Consider the following 22,436-nt stretch of genomic DNA (forward strand, 5'->3'; position numbering starts at 1 on the left):
TAGCTGACTGTTTAAAAGTCAGCGATTAAAATATGAAATCACAGTCGGGTTATGAAACTACAGGATAAGTTCATGACTCCGGTTGTTGCCACCGTCCGCCAGCAGGGGGCAGTTGGCTTCAACATCACGCATTTTAAAGACTCAGCGCACTTCACATCACAGCTCCTGATATTTTGTAAACTTGTTTGACGCTTAATCCATGCTTAATATCTCATATTATAGTCATAACTCGCATATTTACATTTGTTTGTCGTTTCCCATTCACACATAAACCCAATCTTTGTATGGCAGGTGTGTCGAATAACGTCTCACACACACACACAACATTATAGGGAAGAGAAATGTTTCAGATATCCTGATGAAGCGATATCCAGATATCCACTGCATTGGTCGTGAAAAACACACGGCTATACTGTATGTTGAATCCGGTCACAGTGGTCTGGGCTCGATCCGGAGCGAAGATCCCCCTGATGTGACTTCTCAAGAGCATTTTCATCCACCGATTAAAGAGGCCTGAAAGAGATTCTACTGAGAGACTGAGAGATGAGCACAGAATGAAAAGTACCGATGCGACAACCACTTTCCTCCTCGACTTTTGATATATTATAGTAGCTGTTGGGTCTTGTTCAAATTCAAATGAATAGAAAGTGAGGTGTGGCTCAGCTCTATTTGAATGTCAGCGTTCTCTCTGACATTCATCCTCGAGGTGAATTAATGTCCTCTTAGTCCGGTGTGAAAACGGAGGCCGGGAGGGCTTTGGAAAACGCTCCTGTCGGCGTTAACCATCCTCGCTAATGGAACACAAGGTACAGTTGGAGGTGGATTTTGTAGTTTAGTAGCAAATTAACACGATCCTTTAAATGGTTTGAAATGCTGCAGGCGTATTTTAACCTCTAAAGGTTTAGTCCTTACAAGCTTGTGCCGCTCAGTTAAAATTCATTCACAGAACTTCATGTTCAATTTCAGTGGAGATCCCAAAGTTCAGGAAAAAAAAGCCAAATATGTCCGTATCCGTGTCTGTGTCAATCGTTGGGCATTTTTTGAAACACACTTATTAGATGAGAAGAAGGATACAGATATACATATGAAACTACATCCAGCAGCCAATCAGAGTGCTCTGACTGAAGGAAACAAAATCCACTAGCCAGCTCATCTGAATACAACTACATCGTATGTTATATCGCATTTGTTTAATCCTCACACAATAATATCATGAAACAAGTGTGCCTCCAAAAATAAAGAACTGTTCCTCAAATCTCTTTCGGTGGCAAATGATGCAGGAGAGTATTCTGCTCTAATCATCTGGTCTCTGGTGAGTCTCTTTTATTCTAGACTCTGAGGGTGAATAACACTTCCAGAAACTAAATTCCTAAAAGTACCACTGACGACTCCTCCGAGACTCTCTTCATCCAGTGGATTCTCGACGGCGCCTGAGAGAAAGCCGAGCAACGAAGCACCAGTTGCCCTGGAAACTGATTGTGATGCTATTTTCTGAAGGTACATCTTACATTGAATCATAAAGCTTTGAGAAACTTCAAAGTACGACATTGTGGCACTGGAGTTTGGGCGTCGTCCCCCGTGGGTTCTGTCAAAGTGAGAGAGTGATGTTTGATCTTGGAGTAAAAACTGAGATGTAAAAAAAAAAAGTATGGCAATCCAATAATCCAGATTGTATTCCTTCGTCGCCGAAATGATGGAGCGGGGTCTCACATGGAACACCTCGATGAGAATGGGGGATCGGCCGTTCCCGGGAGCGGCCCACGAGGCCGCGGACTGCGTGTGACATCGTTGGCTCGGAGGGAGGATCCCCTACTGGTTGCCGGTCTTCGGCCACTCCAGGCCCGTCAGTAAGGTCGCCTGAAAGGAGGAGCGGAGCATCTGAGACGGAGACTCATGAACGTTGAGTTTGAGGAACATATCTGACGACTGCTTCGTGTTTGAGGATTAGTGATGACGTGGATTTAGGAAATACAGTCTTGTCAACCCTACAGATTCCTTTCTCCACACACAAGTGATGCATGGACTGAACGCTTTATGGATTTGTTGTCGTTATAATGGTGTGCTTTTGTAGTTTTTTATTGCATTCTGTATTGTAAATGTCAAACTGCTACGTCTGACTGCTTCCTCGATGGATGTTTCACATCGGTTCGGAGGCTCTGTCTCTGGTTTTTATTCCTCTTGTGAATTCAAACAAGGTTATTTTGCATATATAAGGATACAGATGATTTAACCCTCCTGTTGCCTTAGGGTCAATTTGACCCCATTCAATGTTTAATCCTCCTGTTACCTTTATATTTACTGACATATTTTACCCTTGGGGTCAATTTGACCCAGCAATTAAAACCTCCAGAAAATTATTAGAATTAATATTGTTTCCCAAGTTTAATTGTGAGGTACTTTATGTTTGTTTGTTGACTACCTAAATAGCCCTTTAAATATATAAAAAAGTTGATATTTTTTATATGTTTGACACAGTGAAAAACAGCCTGGGGTCAAATTGACCCCAAAGAACACCGACATTAAACATTGAATGGGGTCAAATTGACCCTAAGGTAACAGGAGGGTTAAGCTACAGCCATGCTTATGTAATAATGGACTACCAAATAATCACCGTTGGTAGAAATCACCAATCAGCTGACATTTCTCGGGTCGTTAATATTTAAAGGAGCTTCAAACTTGTGTGACATGAGTTTGAATAAAGTGTGTTTGTTTCCTTCTCGTGGTCCTCCTACACTCCCACGCGTCAGAAAAACAATGCGATGCTATATTCAAGTGCTTCATGTTTATTGGTAGCAGGATAACACACTGCAAATATTCTTGATGTTGGATATCAGGAGACATTAAATACAACATGAAAGAATGTACCAGTCCTATGTCTGAATGTTTGGTGATTTTTCTTTTAAATCCATGAAATCATTCTTAAATCTATGAAATGGTTGTTCACAGAAGGGAATGAGGTTCTCAAATTGTTAGTTGATTTAGAATATTCAGTTTACAGTGATGCAATACAGAGGAAAAGCAGTATTGCAAATCCGAAAGCGTGACCTCAAAGAGCTCGACGAAGAGTTACAAACGAACAAGAGGATGCACTCGTGCGCGTTGACTCTGACCAGTCTGAGCAGCTCTGGTATCAACAGAAAGTGTTCAGTATCGCTCAATGTGCTCATTCGCAATGACTGTCTGAAGACGAACACACATACATATTTTACAACAGATCACCTCTTGTACAACAGATCACCTCTTGCCAGATCCTAGTGCAATAACTACAATAATAACTTCATATCCACACTATGATGATCTGCACTTCACATTTCATTTATTTACACGACACACATACACACACTTTGCATTTTGCACATGTCTATATTTAGTATTTTTATATTTAATTTAATTTGTCATTAGTATTGTGTATGCATATACATATATATTTTATATTTTACTTTGTATACTTCTATATCTTTCATCCGTTTTTTTTATATTTAATATTTTATTTTTTATTCTTGTGTGTTTAGTTTATTGGTGCTGGTACTGTGTGACAAATTTCCTTAGGGATTAATAAAGTATATATCTATCTATCTATACTAGAAAACACACTGCGACACACGTCTTGTTTTCCTGACTTTTAGGACATACCAGTGACTTAAATGACCCTAACCCAAGTTTACTGTAAAACGTAATGATTTACGCTATTATCCCATTTTCCCCCAAAATAAGTGACTGTGACTTTGTAATCAGATCAGTATTTGCCCATAAGATGGGTAAAACACCACGCACACACACACACACACTGACCTGCGTTTCGGTTGAGGCTGACGGTAAAGACCCCTTCCAGGTTCTCGAAGGAGGTCGGTCCATGCTGCTCCTTGTTGATGAAGAAAGTCAGTGTGCGTTTGGTCAGATCCAGCAGGACGCCAACCGTCGAGCCCTTGGCGATTCCTCCCTCCGCCCTACACACACACACACACACACACACACACACACACACAAAACACAAAATAGATTGAACAAATTGAAACAGGGAGACTGACATCTGACATTCTTCCCCGACAGATCATAGATAGATAGAGATAGATAGATATATACTTTATTAATCCCCAAGGGAAATTTGTCAAACAGTAGCACCAATAAACTAAACACACAAGAATAAAAAATAAAATATAAAAAACAGGGATGAAAGATATAGAAGTATACAAAGTAAAATATCAAATCAAATATATGTATATATACAACATATATGCATACACAATACACAATACTAATGAAATTAAATTAAATATAAAATATTAAATATATATATATATACATAAGAAGCAAGTTAAACTTGAGCTTGCAAGTGGACAGAATAATATTCGGTTCTATTCCAAATGTGCCGTTAAAGTGCCATGTGCTTGAAAGAAAAATAACATTAAAAATGTAAACCTCATATCCAGCAATTTATCATTTTCATCTTTTGTGTCGGCGGTCTGGAGCTCCGTTTGTTTTAACAAGCTTGTCAAAGACTGGGAACTCAGACTGCGAACTGTGATCTGACTCTAATTGCTTGTTATCCCGAAAGAGGGAGAAGAGTGTGACTGGGGTTGTGTTGCTAAGGCGTGAAACCGCCTCTGCGTGGAAGCATGCCGGCAGCCACGTTTCCAACACGCCCGACCTCAGAGAGGTCAGCGCTCTGAGAGACACGAAGGAATCGGCGTGTTTAAGAACATGAGCCACACACCTGAGATGATGAATGACCTGAAAGGCACAGAATACCGCCTGGACGGACCGAGAGGGGAGAGCCACGAATAAAGTCAGTGGAGAGTCAGCTGTGTTTCAGCTTGTCGATGTCAATAAATGTTCAATGAGGGTTTGATAGTTACGTTGTGACACGAAGAGAGTTGCTGCAGAGACTCTCTGGTCTGTGTAATATGTGTGTGTGTGTGTGTGAAGAAGAGAGTACAAAGTTGCTTCCTGCTGTTGTTTATAATTAAAGTAAACCCAGTTTCTAATGAGACACACACGTTTAAAAGCTGTAACTAATGTTCTGTTCGGTACATTTCAATCAATCACTTCTTTTTTTATTAATGACCACACGATTGAGGTGGATGTGGTTCCGGTAAAAAGCATGATGGGTAAACTCATAACAGCAGTGTCTGAACATCAAAACATAGACATCAATATCACATTATTACATTTTTAATTTATTTAGTTTTTATTTTCCATTTTATTTTTTATTTTAATATATACTTTTAAATGTAATATTGGTTTCTTGCTCTTCCACTTGTTTTACTTTGACTCTCTGTGGAGCACTTTGTAAACATTGTTTTTAAAGGTGCGATATAAATAAAGTTATTATTATTATTATTAGACACACAACTGACTAACACAACATTACTCACACAAAACCACGAGTCGAAACTCACAGACAGTATATTTAAGTTAATAGAAAGGTGCCCAGCGCTTCTCGGATAACGGAGAAGTGTTCAAAGCTCTTATTTGTGATATAGTGATTAAGCTGATTGTAGGAGGAGCACATACCAGTTTGCTCCCTGGTATAACCCTCAGACCCGCAAACTGAAGCAAACGTCACGAAAGCTTGAACGCATATGGCGTTCAACTAATCTCGAAGAATCCCGCTTAGTTTGGCGAGATAGTCTTAAAACATATAAGAAGGCCCTCCGTAATGCCAGAGCAGCCTATTACTCATCAGTAATAGAAAAAAATAAAAACAACCCCAGGTTTCTCTTCAGCACTGTAGCCAGGCTGACAGAGAGTCACAGCTCTGTGGGCAGGCATTCCTATAAACCTCAGTGGTAATGACTTTATGAACTTCTTTAATGAAAAGATTTTAACTATTAGGGACAAGATTAATATTCTCTTGCCCATAACCTGTAATCTGTCCTCAAGTGGAATGGCCTTGGAAACCGCTGTATGCCCTGGTGTATATTTGGAGGCTTTTCTCCCATCAACGTGACCAATTATCTTCAACGGTTTCTACTTGAACACGTCTACCTGTCTCTTGGACCCCATCCCGCGAGGCTGCTTAAAGGCGTTTTGCCTTTAATTGGCGGCTCTCTATTAGATATTATCAATGTGTCTCTGCTAACAGGCCACGTACCACACTCCTTCAAGGTGGCTGTTATTAAACCTCTCCTGAAGAAGCCCACTCTGGATCCAGAGGTATTGGCTAACTACAGACCGATCTCTAACCTCCCTTCCTCTCAAGATCCTTGAGAAAGTGGTCGCAAATCAGTTGTCGACTTTCTACATCATAATAGTTTATTTGAGAAATTTCAATCAGGATTTAGAAAACACCACAGCACCGAGGCGGCACTGGTGAAAATTACAAATGACCTCTTAATGGCAGCAGATAAAGGACTCCTCTCTGTCCTGGTCTTGTTAGACCTTAGTGCTGCATTCGACACCATTGACCATGACATCCTGTTACAGAGACTGGAGCAGTCGATTGGCATTTCAGGCGGCACTAATTTGGTTTAAATCCTGTTATCAGATCGATCTCAGTTTGTATTTGTAAGCGATGGCCTCGATAACCACTAACGTTAATCACGGAGTTCCACAAGGTTCTGTGCTTGGACCAATTTTATTTACCTTATACATGCTTCCTTTGGGCAATATTATCAGGAAACACTCTATAAACTTTCATTGTTATGCAGATGATACTCAACTATATTTATCGATAAAACCAGAGGAGAGCAACCAACTCGGTAAAATTCAAGCATGTCTTAAAGACATAAAAACATGGATGACCTGCAATTTCTTGATGTTAAACTCAGACAAAACCGAAGTAATTTTAATCGGCCCTGAGCACCTCAGAGATCAATTATCTGGTGATGTGGATTCTGTAGACGGCATTGCCCTGGCATCCAACACCACTGTAAAGAATCTTGGCGTTATCTTTGATCGGGACTTGTCCTTTAACTCCACGTAAAGCAAATCTCAAGGACTGCATTCTTTCATCTACGTAATATTTCAAAATCAGGCACATCTTGTCTCAAAAGATGCAGAAAAATTGGTTCAGCGTTCGTTACTTGAGACTGGATTACTGCAACTCCTTATTAGCAGGCTGCTCTAATAAATCTCTTAGGTCCCTCAGTTGATCCAGAATGCTGCAGCTTGTGTTCTCACTAAAACTAAGAAAGAGATCACATCACTCCTGCACTAGCTGCTCTGCACTGGCTCCTCGTAAAATCAAGAATCACTTTTAAAATTCTTCTCTTAACATTACAAAGCCTTGATTGGTGATGCACCATCATATCTTAAAGAGCTTGTAGTACCATATTGCCCACTAGAGCTACGCTCACTAAATGCGGGACTACTTGTAGTTCCTAGAGTCTTAAAAAGTAGAATGGGAGCCAGAGCCTTTGGTTATCAAGCTCCTCTTTTATGGAACCAGCTTCCAATTTCAGTCCGGGAGGCAGACACAGTCACCTCGTTTAAGAGTAGACTTAAGACCTTCCTCTTTGACAGAGCTTATAGTTAGGGCTGAATCAGGTTCACCTGGTCCAGCCCCTTGATATGCTGCTATAGGCTTATAGCTGCGGGGACGTTTAGGATGCACTGAGTACCTATCTCCTCTTTTTCTCTCCTTAAGGATGAATTTTCATCTCTCAATCACCACGTTACTAACTCTGCTTTCTCCCGGAGTCCTTTTGACTTCCGTCTCATGGGGTCATCGGACCCTATGAGACAGCATAGATCTATCTGCTGATGGATCATCGAGGTCTGGAGTCGTGGAATTCCTGCTCCTGACTACGCCACTGTCCTGTTGAGACTCCGCCCACTGTTGAGACTCCGCCCTCCTCCTCCCCACCGCCATCTGCCTGATGGATCGTGGAGTCTCCATCGTGGAATATGCCTACTATGAACTATTCATACACTCTGTCATATTCATTGAATGTATTTTAACTCTAAATCTGTCCTTCTGTACACATTACATCTATTGCATCTGTCCATCCTGGAGAGGGATCCTCCTCTGTTGCTCTCCTCCAGGTTTCTTCCTTTTTCCCCTGAAGGGTTATTTGGGAGTTTTTCCTGGTCCGATGTGAGGTTTTGGGGCAGGGATGTCTATGTGTACAGATTGTAAAGCACTCCGAGACAAATTTGTAATTTGTGAAATTGGGCTATACATTACATTACATTACATGTCATTTAGCAGACGCTTTTATCCAAAGCGACTTACAATAAGTGCATTTCAACCTAGAGTTCAACCTATACAAATAAACTGAATTGAATTGAACTGAATATAATAATAGTATTTATTGACCATGCACTGCAGTACCAAACTGTTTCAGGTGAGGTGAGTATGCTCTCAACTATGGCCGTGAGATGGTTTTGTTTCATTTAAAATGATAGTTTTTGTATTTATGATCGATACTTGACATATAATACCAGCAATAAATGTCTCCCATCAAAATACCAACAGTGTCCACCCACCTGTTGGTGTGGGAGTTGTTGTGCATGAACCAGGAGCGGTTGTTGTCCACGTACATGGCCCGCCTTGTCGTCTTTCCCCAGCATCATGTCTTTCATGGTGTTGATCCTGCACGCCAAGCGCAGGGTCCGGGTGGTTGTCATAGCGATCGATGCGGACCTCCCAGTAGTGGATGCCCTGAGATTCAAGTGGACGTAGAATAGATTAAATGTGGTTGTGTGAAACATATTTTGGATCACCCGCCCTCACAGAAGAAATACATCTAACCCCGGATAGAAATCAATAAGACGGATAACAGGTGTGTTACTTTGGAGAAAGCGGCGGTTCCCAGCACCTGCCATCGTCGTAGCTGCTGCAGGTCACCGTCTGGTTTTCATTGGTCAGGGCGATGTCGATGAGCTGTGGAGGGTCGAAGGAGAACCAGGCCACTGGAGAAGGCAAACAACAGCTGGTCACTATGAGTCCACTTAGCGTGCAGTAATGTCATATTAGTAGCTCTGCATCATATCATTGTTTTCATCCTGATCAATAAGGACTCACTGCTGCCGCCACAGTGGAAAACTACAACCTGCTCTCTTTATAACAAGGATAACTCCTTGTCATAATAAGAAATCTTCAAATACTCATGTCAGGATAATGTTATATAATGATATACAGAATCTAATAGCAACTTATTTTGCTGTATTTGTATGTATATGTAACAATAAACATGTGAATGTTAAAATTATTAAAATGATGATCCGTCAAATAGAAAGAAACAGATTTGTTACGGATGCGTGGTGTGGAGGACCCAAACGCAGCAGGAGTTTCACAAAAAACAGAGTTTATTCTCAGTACAGGAACACGGACAACACCACACAGGAACAACAACAAAAAGACGATCTGACATCAGACAAACAGAAGGACACAGATTAAATACACAGGGGAACGAGACACAGGTGGAGACACAGGTGGAAACAATCAGGGCGTGGCTGGAAACAATCAGGAAAGAAACAGACAAGCACAGGGAGGGAAGAGCAGGGAAACAGGAAACGAGACAGGGACTTCAACATAAAACAGGAAACACTCAAATCCTAACAAGATTTCTTTGTTAAATAAGCAGAAATTAATTGTTGTATCAGACAATAATATAACTAAACTAGAACGGGCACTCGGTAGAGCGCATACCTTCGCATATCACAAGATTGGGCATTGAATTATGAACATTTTGGCATTAGTTGCATGCCAATTGGAGAAATTGACCGGCGCTATGGTGAAAAGAAGATGTTGACCTTTTCATGACCTTGACCTTTGACCCGATTGATCCCAAAATCTAATCATATGGTCCCTGGATAATAACCAATCATCCCACCAAATTGCATGCGATTCAAGAAGATTGTGACCTTTTTCATGACCTTGACCTTTGACCCGATCAATCCCAAAATATAATCAAATGGTCCCCGGATAACCAATCATCCACCAAATGTCATGCGATTCGGTTTAATGCTTTTTGACTTATCACGAATACACGCACGCACGCATACAAATACACGGCGATCAAAACATTACCTTCCGCATTTTCAATGCGACGGTAATAATTGCAAGTAAATGGAAAATGCACACTTTGTCAAGACTGTATGTGATTATTTTTTATAAACAAGAAATAACTCAGACTCATGGAGCTGACAAGTAGCCCTGATGTAATTGTCATTTTCATCAGGGCTCAGCCTCCCCTGTGATTGGACGCCCGTCAGCTGGTCTAGACGTGTCCGTTGCCACATTAACACACATTGTCGGTTGGTTCCTTCTCGACAGAGTTACGTCTGGAAATCCATGCACGGCATATATAACGCTCTGTCTGATGTAGCGGGGGAGTTTATAGCTGCAGTATAAAGGCACTCACACACACACACACAAACGCACACACACAGAGACACACTAAAGGCACAACACAAATCTGAACAGAAACATCAGGGAGGAATTTACTACCTCTGCCTGAAGGCAGAAATGCTTCATCAGCTGGATACAACCAGATGCAATCGTTGAATTGGAAGTGGAGACACAAACACACACACACACACATATACACACACGTACACACACACAGAAAAAAGATTTATACCAGATATTACAGAAATTGAGCATACAGATCTGTGTTTGTTCTGCAGCCTCATTCACTCGTCGTGCCTCTTTTCTCTGTGTATTTGCAGGAAGAGGAGGAAAAAGAGGGCGAGTTGGCGAGGAGAGAAAAAAGAGGGTGGGTGGGATAAACGGTTATCAGTCAGAAAACTGACTAATGCCCATTGTTGCTGAAATTGGCAACGGGAGATAGAGCCTCAGTGTGACTCTCACCTTCATCCCACTGTGCTTGTGGAAGATGTTGTCATCAATCCCTTTTTTCATCCCCCTTCTTTCTCTGACTCCTTTCTTTTCTTAACTTTCCCTTCCTTTGCCCTATTCAGCTTTGTTTTTTCTTTCTTTCTCCGCTCCTCGTTTCCTCCATTCTTTTCCGCGTATAATATTCTTTCCCTTCCTTTCTTTTCTTTGAGATTACCATGTTTCCTCTCTTTTTGTCATTCTTTATTCCTCCTCAGGTTGAAGTGGGTGCTGCTTAATATTCTGTAAAGCACAATGTTTTTCAGTATTTACCGACTGAAAAGAAATATCTTTTCATCACTAGAAAAGTTAATGTTGTATATGAATCCTGTTGAATTAGCATTTTTGGTTTAAATTATTTTGAGTGTTTGAAAAGCTGCTCCTCAAGACACAGACTTGTTCCATCGTGAGTGTGTGTCATAGATTCAGTGACTGAGTATTCTCAGTTAAACTTAGGTCATTTGAGTCTTTTAAAAATGCTTCTGAGTAGTTGGACTTGTATGTCACGTTTAGTCTGTTTAAAAAAAAAGCTGAAGATTTTGATTGTTATGTCGTAATACCTCGTATCCTGAAGATACACTTTTTGCTTTTTAATTAAAATGCACCTAATTGAGCATGAAAGGGAATAGTTCCCTCTCTTGCATCACCACCAGCTGGTCATTTTGGTTTATCATTTAACTTGTTTTAGTGTTGGCGTACATATTCGGTACTATCTATCACCATCTTTTAATTAAATATATTTGAGGAGTTGAAACTGTTACTCGATATAGGTCGCGGCTTGTCATTTAGGTGTGAAGGTGGGTCCCACAGCCGGACCAGTTGAGAACCACTGCTTTAGCAGACACGCAGTGCCAATTTGGCAAAGCTGTAGAACACCCACCCACCCTCACACACACACACACACACACACACACATCCTGCCTACCATCAGAGGTCTTGAGCACCACCGTCTTGCTGTACGGCCCCACACCGACAGCATTGTGAAACTTCACCCTGGCATTGTAGGAGCTGTTGAAGTGAAGGCCGTCCACAGTACACACTGTCTCATTCCCCACATACACCTCCTGAGGGCACACACACACATTTCAATAAGCATCAAATGCAGATTACATGCATGCACATGTTTGTTCCCTGCCTCAGCACACACAGTGTATACATGGACTCAAGTATTAGTAAAGACCTGCACACTTAAATTGCATGTGTACTGATGGCACTCAACACACACACAAACTACCATCTGGCTTTAGTCAGAGATGAGCAGCATATGGATAATTAATAATGAAATCAAAAGGAAGTGATGTAATTTACTCCATGACGTCGTGTGTGATGCCCACTACTCATGATAACAGTGTGTTTTGAAGAGGCACAGACCCGGTACTGTCCTCCGTTGCCGTCGTCCAGCTCCAGGATGTAGCCCTCGATGGCGCTGACAGAGGGCGCAGTGACCCTCCAGGCCAAGGTGGCGCTGTTGTTCCTGGTGCAGCACTTCTCCAGCTGCAGGAGAGGAGCCGCCGGCACCGAGGTTCCAGGCTCCACTGATGGGGAGAAAATGATGGATGAGACGTACAGATTTGCAATTGGATGGAGAGGGTTTAAGACGAGAGGAGGGAGAAATGAAAGGGTGGGAGGAGAAAGAGCGAAAAGGAAACAAACTGATGGGAGAGAAAGAGATGCTTTACTGTATCGTGGGGGATAAAAACATGTCCGGGTTCATTCTGGGAATCGGTGGAGGCTTTAAGTCGGCCTCCAGCAGCATTTTAGTTGAACACTATTGTGCTTATTCCTTTGCTTCTCTCCCCAAACTAGTGTTATTCCCACGGTGGGACAACCTTTTGAGATGCAAACCGTCCATTGACAAGACAGACAAATACATTCCAGTAATCGGTAGATTCAGATCAGGAATCTTGGCTTGTTAATTAGAAATCAAAAAATGAAGGGACCAGCATGATATCAAATGATTTTCTAACACATGTCCTATCTGTCTGAGCCTGGTGGTAAAACGTGTGCTAACACACAGGACTGCATTCCAAAAGGAGCTGAAACAAACACACAAACAACATCAGAGTAAAAATAACCACTGAACACACGAGTGGAGATCTCAGAGTGATGATGAATTCTGCAGCAGTCATGACAGAGGGAACAGGGTTGATGTGACTGCACTCGTCGACTCAGTGGATCAATATCTATGATATGTGTGACAGTATTTGTAGCCAAAGTAGTTCTTTGATTCACGCACAACCACCATATCCCGCATACATTTGATCATTTGTGTTCATATTTGCAGCAGGATATTCTCCTTCTAGTATTTGAAGTATGCTATACTTTAAATCCACATATTAGTTTAATTAAAAGAAATCCGAATTGAAAAAAAGCTTAACCCGAATTGTTTATTCCATATAACAATACAAGAATTGTGATTCTGAAATTTGGGGATCATGTTGAATACACTTTTTTCTGATTATATTTACGCTGATAGAGTATTGTTATTATTTCCATAGAAAAAGTCAAAGGACTAGTCAGCTAAGAATAGCATGGGAAACAGAGAAGTACTTCAGGCTACACATTTCTGTGACTTATATGGAAACGTTGTGCTCCGGTGAAGGCAGCACTATTCTGCAGAGGTGGCGTTCATTGGAGAGGAGCTGGAAAACAATAACCATGCAGAGACCAGGTAGACGCTGTGGGACAATAACGGATTCTCCTGCACATCTGTAAATATGACGTTGGTTTGGATGTTTTAATGCAAGAGCACATGGACGGAAGATGACACATAAAGCAGCTGCAACTGAGAGTGAGACCGGCGCAGAGATTTAGAAACTTGACAAGAGGTAAATATTCACATGAAGCAGTGAAGAGCGTCAGCGTGTCACCAAAATGACCAACAGCCATAAAGCCTTATGATCATTCATTTTCAAACTGTGTGTAAATGTTTTTGTTTTAACCATATACCATTGACTTGTAGGTCATACTATTAGAATTTATAAATACTTCTTAAATCATGTAAGTCATTTTGAAAGATGTAGGTATTGTACATGTCATCAATGTAAAATGTTGTATCATCAGCATATTAGGACACAGCAGGAGTTTCTTTTCCCAAATATCCAATATTAGATCAAGCGCTGCAACTACAAAGGCGACAAACTACGAACATGAAGGTTTGGTCTTTTTAAGTAACAGTTTCCTGTTTGCTTCGTCAATATTTCTACTTCAAGCATAAAACTGAAATGTAACAATCACTTTTGCTACTTTTGAACATCTGGTTATTTTGTACTTTTGGCAATCATTCGTTTCTTATTTGATCTTTGACTTCACAGAGTGAGAGTTTGAATTACAAATGGTAACCCTTCATTTGGATCACTTCACAATGGAGCATTAAACACAACAAGACATAATCTGAGAAATTCAAACTGTGTGAGGGTTTGCTGAGCATGAAAATCAGGGATTTCTCTCCGATTGAGGCATTGAGGTCAGAAGATACTGTGGGGGGGGGGGGGGGTGAGCATTCGGAGGAGGATCCTATAATAAGACTTGGTTGATATTTTTTGGACCGCTTCAGTATTTTTATCTCACTTAAATAGAAATTAAAAAGCCTTGCAACAGCATTTAGACCTTAGCGTTGTTGCTCGTCACCCAGCGTCTGGTTCCCGCTATAAAGACTCCACCTGAACACAGATGTCGGCTCTTCTTTGGCTGACTAAGCTGCTGTTTTGTTTGTTTTAAACAATTTCACACTGATTACTGACCCTCCATGTGTGTTTAGTTTATATGTCTTTAAAGAAATGTGTTTATTTCTTTTTAACTCGACTAATGCCCCATTAACGTTGCATTACTTTGAGCCCGGTTGTATCATTGGTCAAATAAGTGGCGGATGCTTTATTTTATCAGTAATTAATTGCCCAACTACTTCTTGGAAGTTTCCTGGTAACAAATATGTAATCTGGTAATAATTAAATGGGAAAAACCCACGTCTGTAGTGTTTGCCCCAGTTTATGGAAAGTTTTAGTTAGTTGAGTGGTTGTTCATTTACAGGGCACATCAAGACTGAAGAAACTAGTGATCCAGAGCAACTCATTCAGTTCAGACGGCCAATGATAACTTATAATTAGGAGAATAATTTCAGGCTACTTATGAAGCAGAAAGTGTGTAGTTGCTCAGGAAGTCGAACGACTAAAATGCTCCATGTTTCAACTCCATTGCTTTGTTCCTGATGGTCAATGGGACGTGACAGTGGGGGAACAGATGGGTTTCATGTCGTCTGACTTTAAAAACAATCGACATCGAAACCCCTGATCTTTATTCCCAAGGTTGAGCCGTATTACAATGAGATATGCAGAGTGCTGATTACATATTTAATGTACATTAACAATACACCAGGGAGATCTCTTAAGAATCCAGTAGAGCACGTTGTGTTTACTCATGCGCGCCAACTGGTTGCTGGGTAGCAACAGCCAATGAATAGCTAATCAGCTTCGTACATTGTTGTACAGCGAGAAGAGACCTCTGAAGGCAAGAGAGACCAAAACTACAGGTTTTATGATTATTCAAATATAACATCAAGGGGCTTTTTTGATGCTAGAGGTTTTTTTTGTTGCTTTGTATGTTTTATGTATGGACTCCACCATACTGTACATTTTTATAAGTTGGTTATTCTGTACACACGTTTGTCTGTCCAGCGAAAGTGGATCCCTCATTAGTTGGTCTTCAGGTTTCTTCCTGTTTTTCCCCATTAAAAAATATTTTTTTGGGATGTATTTCGTAATTCAAATTGAAAGTTAGGACAGAAGAGGGTGTCGAATGCTCTCCTGGTTGTAAATTCCCTTGAGCCTCTACGTTTGTGATTTGTGATGTTGGGCAATATAAATAAGATTGTAAAGTATTCTGTGGCTCAGGAGGTTTAAAAGTATAAGAAAATAACCCATGGATGTTCACCAAGCAGCGAGCGTCTAATGCTCAGCAGTATGAGAACAACAGGAAATCCTTTATTATGATGATTTGGGAGCGTTCAAGCCTGATTCCAAGATGGTTACCCCCTCTGCTAGTCTTCTAATATTGGAAGAGTGAAATACACTCATGTCGCTTCCAAGAACATCATTTAATTGACCTAAATGATCTCCTTTAAAATGAACTGAACGCAGTTTAGAAGCCATTTTGCAAACCTTTTTTTATTGACCCTTAAATGTACGTGGTTCTTTAACCAAGTGAGAGATAAGATAAGATGTGTCATTATGTTCAAATGGCATAATGACACAATCAGTTGCATTATGGGAAATGTAGAGTGGAGATCGACCCGTACTATATAATATAAGTCAGGATCTCTCAGCTGCAGCCTCAGCCTCATCTACATTGAAAGTGATGGTTCTTTTCAATCAGTTCTTTGTTAGACCCCCCATCTTTATGAGCTCACTACTAAATGGATGGATTACTCCTTTAAATACAAGTGTGAATACAGAGAAGTTAAGAATACGATTAGTTGATTAAAAACAATTCATAGGAATTAGAATCAAGGTACGATACAGTTAACAAAGGTATAATACATTATTGACATTTGAGTAGGTAGTGTGTGTTTTCCCGTCTTCACCTTTGCCCTGGTAGAAGTCCAGCTGCAGGATGGTTTGGAGCAGCGAGTCGGTGCCGAGGGTGAGGTCAAACTCAGGGCCTACTTTTGGCTCCAGGGCCCCCTTCACCCACTGGTCCTGAGATGATATGACCCTCTTGATCAGAGCATCTGAGATCTACACACACACACACACACATAATGTTGGAAGATAAGCACGTGAAAAGATGTGAAGAGCCAAACCAACAGAGGAAATAAGAGCATCTTAACTCAATATCAGGAGGCTCACAGGGCTGTGCTTCCCTCCGGCATCGAGAACAGCTCCTCTGCTCTGGCTTCACTTCCATTAGCGGCTTTATTACACATTAGTGCAAATATTTAAGGCTCAAATTAGAACCCTACGCCTGCTGGTAAGATCTGTTTTGCCTCAAGGGAGGGAAAGTGAATACATTACATTAAACTCTCGACTGCAAAAAAAAAGGTGACGGGATCTTCTTGAAAACATGAGCCTAGTATTTGAAGATTCATCCTTGAGCATTACAGCGTAATTAGCTTCATCGAGCTTAATGTTCCTCACTTCACATCCCTTCAAACTGTATTGTACTTACACATGTGAAGCGATATCATGCCTTAATTCATTTAAGAGACTTGTTAGGATTTAGATGTTGGCAACGATAAAGGACCATAATCAATACATTATAAAATATTCAGATGAATTGTAAGCAAAGGGGTGTGTGTGTGTGTCCCTAAGGAGTGTCTTTGATCGATATTTCATCTCTCTCTTTCACATTAATCTATTTCTCTGTTGCTATCTCTTTACAGGAAAAGAAATGATTCACAACCAGAAGAGACAATAGAATTTCATTTAATATAATTCAATATAAATGTATAATATGGAGATTAAAAGACCAACCTTTATTCTTTACTTTTGATATACGGTACTTATGATTCTGCTTCTTTGCCATGTAACCCTTGTCTCACACTGGCAGCTGTGTATGTGAAAATGTAAATAATTGCACAACTTTTCCCTTCAACATTACCAAAACAATATTAGAAAGGTATTGAGGTAGAAACCAGTCCAAATGCTATAACTTGTTTTGCACATTTGATGACGGTGACAAAATGAGGCATTTACCATATTTTCTTTTAAGCTATATGAGCTTTGCAAGCAAGACATGAAAAACTAAATTGTACAGAGTCACGTTACTTATGTCTCAGTATATTAATTCATATTTGGGGATCTGGACAGAGAAGTTTTGCATAAAAAGTCCCATCAAACTGTGTTCCTGACCCCAACGCGAACATTAAACCTAACGTCTCGTATAATCAGGTGCACGTGTGACATTTGACCTTTTGCAGTTTGACCTCACAATATATGGATCAATAACTATTGATCGGCCACAAAGCATCTGAGCCTGCTGATAACGTGCTGAGACCGTCAATTATAAATGGATCAGCTTCAGTATTTATTGTGTGTGTGTGAGTGTGTGTGTGTGTGTTGTTATTCTCAGTCTTCCTCCTTACACTGCGTAGTGTTTTTAGATGTGCAGGCTTCACAAACATCAGAGGCTCCCTGCGCTGCTGATGTCTCCTCTTAGCCTCAAAGGAACTAAGTTCCTTGCTTCCTTCTTCCTTTTAACTTTTATATTTAGCATTTTGGTTTTAAACACTTTATGAAAGTAGAATTCTTTCAATGCAGTATAGACCCCACTGTTTATGCCGCGTGTGTGATCTCTGAAAGTTGAGTCTCACCTCTGGTTTTAAAAGAGAACGGTGCTGTGTTTCTCATAATGATCAATTCTCCAAAAGAGACTCGAGAATGAGTCATTCTCTCACAGCTAAGATATTCTAACAAGTTGTTTTCCTTCCCAAGTGCTTAGGGAGACAGGCAGATGCCATGATCTCACACACACACACACACACACACACACACATAGGGGATGGGATACCTGGAGGAATCCACTGGGATCGTTCTCCTTGAGGACTTCCAGGCAGAACTCCATCATGCCGGTGGTCTGGCGGAGCTTCATGGTGCAGTGGGTCATCTGGTCACGCACCACCTGAGACAAAGACGCAGGTCAGAAATGGTAGATGTTAAAAGTTAACCTGAAAAAGACAATTAATAGACTATGAACCCCTAATGAGAAAATGTGTTTTTATGTTGAAATAAAGTGCAGAGAGAGAGAAAAGTACTTTAAATGGCAAACAGCCCAAATAAGTAGCCCGACCAAGTGCTTCCTGGTTGAGGTCAAAAAACTACAAACTAAACCCCACCTAAAGATTTAACCCGATGGTCTGGGATTGCTCAAGAGATAATCTTTTTTGTCATTTAAATTTTTTATTTGTTTCGTACAAAGTACAAAAATGTCAGACATAAACATAAACATATATATACACACATATACAGGACTGTCTCAGAAAATTAGAATATTGTGATAAAGTTCTTTATTTTCTGTAATGCAATTAAAAAAACAAAAATGTCATGCATTCTGGATTCATTACAAATCAACTGAAATATTGCAAGCCTTTTATTCTTTTAATATTGCTGATTATGGCTTACAGCTTAAGAAAACTCTAAAATCCTATCTCATAAAATTTTAATATTTCCTCAGACCAAGTAAAAAAAAGATTTATAACAGCTGAGTGTTTGTCAAGGCTCAGGAAACCCTTGCAGGTGTTTCGAGTTAATTAGACAATTCAAGTGATTTGTTTAATACCCTACTAGTATACTTTTTCATGATATTCTAATATTTAGAGATAGGATATTTGAGTTTTCTTAAGCTGTATATAATCAGCAATAAATCAGAATAAAGGCTTGCATTTCAGTTGATAATGAATCAGAATGACATTTTTTTAATTGCATTACAGAAAATAAAGAACTTCATCACAATATTCTAATTTTCTGAGACAGTCCTGTACATACACCTACACACACACACACACACACACACATAGATAATCTGACGTGGTGTACAGTAGGTGGAAATGGGCTAGTACATTTACAAAGAGGCCACAAAGCCTGCCCATGCCATTCAGCAACGCCACAAAGAAACAAGGAGAGTGCAGAAAAATGATAAATGCAATGTGTGACAATACAGACATTTAGCCAACAGAAGAAAAAGGCCGGGTTGGCAGCTCGATGCTATGACTGTGGAGCAGGTGTGAGGATCAGGGGGGATCAAGTGATTGGGACTGGCTGGAACAACAGGTGAGTCTGTGGCTGGCAGGCGAGCAGACAGCAGGACTTTATAATCCAACGTTTGGAAGACATCTTGAAAAAAAAAAACTTTGTTTTCCTGGCATCCTGTCCCGCTATCAGCCAACACACACACACACACACACACACACACACACTCAGACATCACATGCTATCTGTTGGATGAAATCTGCAGGGAAATGAGATTTGGACGCGTTGTCACAAGCAGTCGAGATGAGGCGAATTAAAACGCAGTGAACTGTCACCGCTTTATTAGCCTTTTGTTTATATTTAATAATCCCTGCACCACATTCCAACTGATCTGTGATATTTAATTATCTTCATAGATGTATGTGTTTAATATGTATTGATCAGCAAATTTTAAAAAGGTTAAGCGAGGGAAAAGTAGACAGAAAAAAATGATGGCTCGTGGATCGTGGATAATTAATTACACCGTTAACCAATGGCCGCCTAAATGAATCAGAGAGTTAATTAGACAGAGCGTTGGAAATTAAGCCCCTCGTTTTTATTTGATGGTTAATGAGATCACAGTTAATTATTCACCTGTCAACTGCTGTATGAACTGAACTATGAAGAGCATGAACTGAGAGTCAAAGAGGGTCAGAGCAGAAGGTACGGAGGCTGTGGTGAAGGAAACAGCAGAAATATTGGATGAAACTGGTCCAATGCACTTTACAAGAAACCATATATGGATTATTTTGCCTGACTTTTCTACGGTAATGTTCAACCTCTCATATCACTGTGGGAACAGCTGCTTGAAACCCACCGGTTCAGACTGGTGTTTGCCAAGTTTGATTTATTTTTATCTTTTTCTTTAACCATTTGTTTACTTATTATTCTCATGAAGCAATTTTTTATGTCTGATCTAGAAATATACCGTGAATAAACATTACCCAACGGCTACATCTTCATATCGTGCGTTTGTCTTTTATTTGTCTTTTGTTTTGCTTACAATTCCCACAAAAAAAGTGACAAGTTTCAATCATAACATTAATATCATGTGTATTTATTTAGTGAAGCAGTTTGTTTAATGCACTTGGTTGTGATGTGTGAAGAGGTTTGGTTTAGAGCTATGTTTTAAAGATGGATTTAGGATTTAAGATACGGGTGGTTAAAGAATGAATCAAAGGTACAAAGAAAATGTCATTAAAGGTCAAATTATATTTATATAAATATATTTTTCTTGAGGCTATATTTCACCTTAACACATTCATGCAGACATAATTCGACTTTAGCAAAACACACACACAAACATCTAAATAATTAACCAGGAGAAGAAACCTGCTCTTATCTCCTGTAAACAACATGGAGTGTGAAGCGTGCAGTAAATCTCAGATCTATTTCAATTTCCCGCTGAGATGCGCCGTGAGCCCCCTCCCACGTGCTCCTGGCAGCTTTATCAATTGTGTGTGTGTGTGTGTGTATGTGTGTGTGTGTGTGTGTGTACTCTTGAACGTGCATCTTTGTGAAGACAAACACCTTTAGAGTGAGGATATTGTGAAATGTGGGAATGTTGAAAAATAAGGACATTTTACCTCATTTTTGGGGTTCATTTTTAAATTAGATTTAGGTAGATAAGACGTGAAAAGACCTCTACTTATTGCTCTCCCATAACATTGTCAAATTCTGCTCAAATAAATCACAATTTGAGCAGCAGGAACCAGAGATATCGTCGTTTGTATCCCATTTATTCTTCTCCCGTGTCAAAATGCCCACATTACCCACAATGCAACTCCCCCACAGAAAGTTGAGTTCTGTGTGTTACGCTACGAGGAGCTATAGCCTCTGGTCTCAAGCGGAGAAGAGGATGATGAGTCTAACTCCACACCCCGAGAATATTCTCTTTTTCGTCTTCACACCCAGCCGACGCTGACTCAGGTGACATCACTTGAGGCCAAATACATTTATAAGACTTTTTGCAGCTCCAGTAAGAGCAACAAAAGGCTTCATACAACTTGTTTTCACACATTAGTAGCAGTAGTACTTGTCCACCCCTGGACAGAGCCTGATGTAAAACGCATCTGTAGTTCCCCTTTAAGGAAGAGTTAGCTGAGGGCAGCACTCACGACACATGGCGCCGGAAAACAGTCACGCTGAGGTGATGCCAAAATAGGGGATACAATATTTCAGGAATGTCTTGACAGATATAGAAATAGAAATATGTGCGTCTAGTACAGATTAGTAACACTGACACACAGATTCTATGTTACATTACTATATGTATAAGTACACATATTAAAAACATCCTTTGGCTGGTGGGCAGTGGTATGACTACAGAACTGTGTTTCTTTAGCCAGATAACATGATGTGATATGTAATGTATCATCCAATGTGCTCAGCCCATATGTGAGTCTCACACTTACTGTAACCAACATTACTGGCTAAAATAAAAAATTAGTTTTAAGCAAAAACAAATAAAACCCAAAAGACTCCAACACTGTCATCAAAAGTAATTATTGTGAGTACTCACATATTTTAATATCAGTTGAAATGTGAAGAAAGTCACATATGTTGCCTTTAAGGGATTAAGCCTCTGGCTTTGGTGGTTTTTATAAACATCTGCTTTTCTTGCGGTAGACACAGTCTTTATATTTTCCTTGATCTTTTCTGATTTGTTGTTTTGTGTCTGGTAAAAGCTGTACTGTCCCTACAAATATAGATTAAAAGGCTTTTGAAAAGTAGAAGGTCAAAGGGTGAGTCCACCGTCTGAAAATATGAAGGTGCATTGAAATAGACGTTTGTGTGTTTTCAAAGCCTGCTCCGTCCACTGGCACGAACAAAGTTGTTCTTTCTTGGAACTGCTGTTATATAACTCACATTTAGTTTAAAGTCAGCCAACAACAAACACAAGCTGTGTTCAGTCTCAGAATTAAAATAGGGAA

The 22,436-nt window shown here is 40.2% G+C and overlaps 1 pseudogene; it reads right to left on the reverse strand.

Moving 5' to 3' along the window:
- Positions 1-22,436, reverse strand: part of LOC130203025 (tripartite motif-containing protein 67-like) — a 32,576-nt pseudogene that overhangs the window by 4,729 nt on the left and 5,411 nt on the right.

Source organism: Pseudoliparis swirei, chromosome 12 (genome assembly GCF_029220125.1).
Source record: "Pseudoliparis swirei isolate HS2019 ecotype Mariana Trench chromosome 12, NWPU_hadal_v1, whole genome shotgun sequence".
Lineage (NCBI taxonomy): Eukaryota > Metazoa > Chordata > Actinopteri > Perciformes > Liparidae > Pseudoliparis > Pseudoliparis swirei.